This window comes from Bos grunniens, chromosome 4 (genome assembly GCF_055505025.1).
Source record: "Bos grunniens cultivar Pamir isolate PY7600 chromosome 4, Bosgru_T2T1.0, whole genome shotgun sequence".
Lineage (NCBI taxonomy): Eukaryota > Metazoa > Chordata > Mammalia > Artiodactyla > Bovidae > Bos > Bos grunniens.
Genome location: NC_141168.1, coordinates 93,806,549 through 93,811,311, shown reverse-complemented (window position 1 = coordinate 93,811,311; position 4,763 = coordinate 93,806,549). Strand labels below are relative to the sequence as shown.

The 4,763-nt window shown below is 48.1% G+C and overlaps 1 pseudogene across 1 annotated transcript; it reads right to left on the bottom strand.

Annotated features, from left to right (window-relative positions):
* Window positions 1–236: 236 nt before the first annotated feature.
* On the bottom strand, window positions 237–1,846 carry LOC147374540 (syncytin-1-like; annotated as a pseudogene). The gene has a single exon (XR_015162873.1). The product of XR_015162873.1 is annotated as a syncytin-1-like (transcript).
* Between the last annotated feature and the right edge of the window lie 2,917 nt (window positions 1,847–4,763).

Genomic DNA, 4,763 nt, shown 5'->3' with positions numbered 1-4,763 from the left:
GCTCCAGGTTATCTTTTCCTTATTTATTAGTCTCATTCATTGTCCCTTTTCTTTTTAACCAATTCCTCAGAAACATGCTTGGTATGCTGTATTTCGCATAATTGTATGTTTTTCTTTGCTTTGCTCATTTTAAGAAATAGATACTAAAATGTAAAACATACACTGAAAAAAACAATAAGATTTTACAACTATTGTAAGGTATAGTTCGGGCCGAGGCAGAAAAAGGAAAGATGACCTCAACAGAAGTAGGTTACCTTTATTCAGGCAAGGAGGGGCGACAGTCAGCTTAATGACCAGGCTGAGCGCCGAGAGGGATCAGGGAGGCTCCATATTTGTAGGCAGGCTTGTGGAAGCAATAAGGGAAACGTTAGTCAGGTGGGATGTTTTGGGTATTTTTTAGTTGAGATGGCATTTGTAGTTGGGCAGGGGGTGATAAGTCTTCTGGGCAGGTGTAGGGGGTGGAAGCTTTCCAGACAGGGGGTGATAAGTCTTCTGGGCAGGTGTAGTGGGTGGAAGGTTTCTGGACAGGGGGTGACAAGTCCCAGATAGTTGCAACCAGCCTGGAGCATCAGGGCAGGACCTAAAGTTCTGTTTTGTTTTCTCCAAAGTTAGATGATTCAGCAAGGGCCTTTGAAACTGTTGTTTTCTTTTTTAGGCCCAAAAGACTCCTTCATTCCAGACCCTGAAATCATAAAAAAAAAAAAAAGGAAAAAGGGCACCGTATCTCTCTGGCTACTTCCTGCTGGATAGGGGTGATGATTTTGGGTCTGGAATGGAGGATCCTCCTAGGGCCCAGGGTCTCCTTTTTCTGAGGTTGGGGTGAGGCTCTCGAGAAGAAGAATGGTCTTGACCTGATCTCGAGAGATGGCCTGAATCCGTTCTTGGAGAAACTTTTGAAAGAGATTGAAGAGACAGCGTCCAAATAAGAGGAATAGAATGATAAGTACCAGTGGTCCCAGGAAAGGGAGCAACCAAGGAAGGACCTGTTGGAACAGGTTTTGGGGGACTCTAAAGGTTTTGTAACTCTTTTCTGTGGCGTTCAATTCTGTCTCTAAGTTCTTTGACTCTGCCCTGGACTATGCCTGTTTCATTAACAAAATAGCAGCAGTCCTCTCCTAGGAAAAGGCAGGTCCCTCCCTTTTCCTCAGTGAGAAGGTCCAGGGCTCACCTATTTTGTAGGGCCACAGAAGCTAATGAGTTAATTTGTCTTTGGATTGAAACGAAGGACTCTACTACCTGTTCCATGTCTTCATTAAGTTCTTGGGACAGCTTGTAGCAGAAATGGGCAGAGGTCGAGATGCCTCCAATCCCGGTGCCTAGGGCTGCTGTTATGCCAGTCCCGATCAGGACGGGGGCTATGACAGCTCGTCTTTTCCTGTGGGAAAGTTCCCCTTGGGGGTAGACTATTTGTTCTACCTTTTCTTCTTTGAGGAATGTTAGGCCCGGGGTCAGGAAGACCAAGATGCAAGGTCCAGGGGGGTCCGAGGGGAGACATGAATATGCATAGGTCCCGCAGAGAATGAAGATTTCTGGATTGGTGCAATTGTTTGTGCTGTTCCAGAGAACCCAAGTGGAACAGAAGGAGGGAGCGGAGTTTGTAAGACCAGTGTAGTTGGGACTAGAGTGGTTAATACAGGTTAGGTTTGAAGAGGCTGAGAGTAGGACATTGTCGGAGACTGGCCCAATGAATTGTGTACTTTTTTGTTGGGAAGGGGAGGTATAGTTGCCCTGTAACAGCCAGGTTGAAGGTAAAGGAATTGCTATGTGCGGTGAGGGAGACTGTGACATGCATGTCCAACACTGGGATGTGTGTTGTGTGTACTGGAAGAATTGGAAGGAAGAGTTGAGAAGGTGGGTAGGGTGTTGGTTGCCAGAGGGAGGTTTTAGGAGAGGCCGTAACTGGGAAAGGAGGTCTAGGTGTTTATAAGGCTCAGGGATTGCCTGTAACCAGGAAATTATGTTCTTTATGACTTGTTCTTGTTTCTTTTCCTGATTTGGATCTAGTACTCCACCCCCGTCTGAGTACCCCCAGTGAGTAATGGGATAGAAACATATGTTTATTCCATTTGGCTTATGGCAGGTACTCATGAAACTTCCTCTTTTATACTTTAACAGTGAGTAGGGATTTGGAGTTTCTGCCCCCAAGGTTCATGGTGCATGGTTTTGGAGCTGTATTATAACATGAGGACTGTACATAGGAATAAATGTCAGAGCAGGGGCAGGGAGTAGCCAGAAGGCTGGGGAGTGCAGCAAGGATAAGGAACAGAGGAGTCATGGGGCTGTTAGTTAGGCAGTGCAGAGGAAATAGCACCCTAGGAGTAGAACACAGCTAGCAACGCAGGCGATACCCATGGAAAGATGAAGGGTAGGTGGCCAGTCATGAGGGAGACAGTTACTAGGCCTATAGCAAGGACTAAGATTAAGAGTGCTATTATAGAGAGACAGGGAGAGGCCAGTCAGGGCGAGGGGCAAAAGGCCCCAAGTTGGTGGTTATTTGAATCTGAGGAGGAACAGTGTTCATTAGGATGTAGAATGATGTAGAGAATGAGAGTAAAGAAATGAATTTCGTCTGGAGTCAGGTTGTAGAAGGTTCCCTGGAGCCACAGTTGAGACACCAGTGTAGTCAGGTCTTTGAAGGAGGTTCCTGTCAGGGTGTTGGTCCAGAGGTCTTGTAGTATTTGGGTCAGGAACAGTTGTAGGTTGAAGAGAGTCCAGGTCACTCAGTGTCCTCTCGGATGGTTGACAGGTTGTCGCTGGGTGAATTTTAAGGAGGTGGGTCCTGTGAGGGAGCTGATAGGTGTCATTTAAGGAGGGCAGCACAGGGTTGAAGGTGACCCGTTTTAGGCGAGAGAGGTGTACCCAGGAGGGGTGACCTTCTCGAGTTTTGCTGCAGCTGGGGTAAGGAGGATGATTTTGAATGGTCCCTGCCACTTTGGGGTTAGGTCACCCTGGGGATTATCAGACAGATAGACCATGTCCCCAGTTTGTAAAAGGGGCAGGGAGGCTTGGGGTCAGGGGCGGGCAAGTTGTGGTTGATGTATTTCCAGAGGGCATTGCGGAGTTCCGCCAGCAGAGGGGAATGTAAGAGGCTTGGTATGGGAGGAGGTTCAGGAGGGAGTCCAGGAGGGAGCATGGGGCTTCCACACATCACCTCAAAGGAGCTCAGCCCCTGGGGCTTTCTGGGCAAAGCCCGTATTCTGAGGAGAACAGTTGGCAAAAGTTAGTTCAATCCAGATGTACTTCGAGGGTTAGTTTGGTAAGGGTTTCTTTGATTTTTCTATTCATCCTTTCTACCTTTCCTGAGGACTGGCGACAGTACGGAATGTGAAATTTCCAGGGTATCTGTAAGAATTGGACAAGTTGTTGGGTGACCTTGGATGTAAATTCCGGGCCCTCATCAGACTAGGGTTGAAGGCTGGCCAAACCTGGGGATAATTTCTGTGAGGAGGATCTGGGCCATGGTGTGGGCTCTTTTGTTTGTAGTGGGAAATGTTTCTACCCATCTCGAAAAGGTGTCCACAAGGACCAGGAGGTATCTGACTCTCCGGACCGGGGGCATCTGAGTAAAGTCTATCTGCCAATCCTGTGTTGGGAGGCTGCCTCGCATTTGAAGGGTTGGAAAGGATGTCAGTTTAAGGTTGGAATTGGGGTTAGTACGTTGACATGTTTGACAGGAGCGGGTAAGGTTATCTAAATATTGTTGGTCAGCAGTGGATATGGGGAAGTGGTTATGGAGGAACTGTTGGAGTGTCTTGGATGAGGGATGAAAAAGTGAGTGTAGATAAGAGAGGATTTCTCTGGTGGTGGGAGGGTCGGGAGGAGTCAGAGCTAAGATGACAGGGGACTGGAGGGAAGGATGGGACGGTGTTATCTCCTTTGCCTTCTGGTCTGCCGCATTGTTGTAGGCGGATATGAGACTTCCCTTTTGATGTCCCCTACAGTGGAGGATGGCGGCTTTGTTTGGTAAAAGTGCTGCCTCTAGAAGTTTGTGGATCAGGTCTGAATTAATAATGAGGGATCCCTTTTGGGTTAGGAAACCTCTTTCTCTCCATATTAGGGTGTTTGAGTGAAGTATGTTATAGGCATATTTGGAGTCTGTGTGGAAGTTAACTCTTGGATTTTTAGCCAGAGTTAAAGCTCTGGGGAGAGCTATCAGTTCTGCCGGTTGGGAGGTGGTGTGAGGTGGCAGAGGTGAGGCTTTAATTGTCTGTGTTTCATGATTGTGACAAAGGTCCCCCTGGATGATGGCATATCCTGCTGCAAAGGGTGGGGATTTTTGAGAGCTGCCATCAGCGAACCAGTGTGTGGTGTCTGGGTCTAGGATGGGCTGATCTGTTAAATGTTGGAAGGGGTTTTGGGTAAGATCTACTGTTAGGCTGCAGCTATGTAGGAGGGGGTCTCTTGTAGAGGACGTGGGTAATAGCTGGCGGGGTTAAGGGGAGAGCAGGGGGAGAATGAGAGCTGAGGGTCGAGGAGAAAGGCATGTAGGACCTGCACCCTGGAAGGGGGAAGGGAGAGGAAAGCCCGATGTGATAGTAAGTCTCAGGAGGTGTGTGGAGAATAGACTGTTAACAGGGCATGTCTAGAGAGTTTATTTGCTTCAGGTACGAGGGCTGCGATAGCAGCCATGACCTGTATACAAGAAGGCCACCTCTTGGTCACCATGTAAAGCTGTTTTGATAGATAGGCTATGGGAGCCCAGGTGTCTCCGGCCTGCTGACACAGAAGTCCCAGGGTCTGTCCTTGGTTGGAATGGGCAAAGA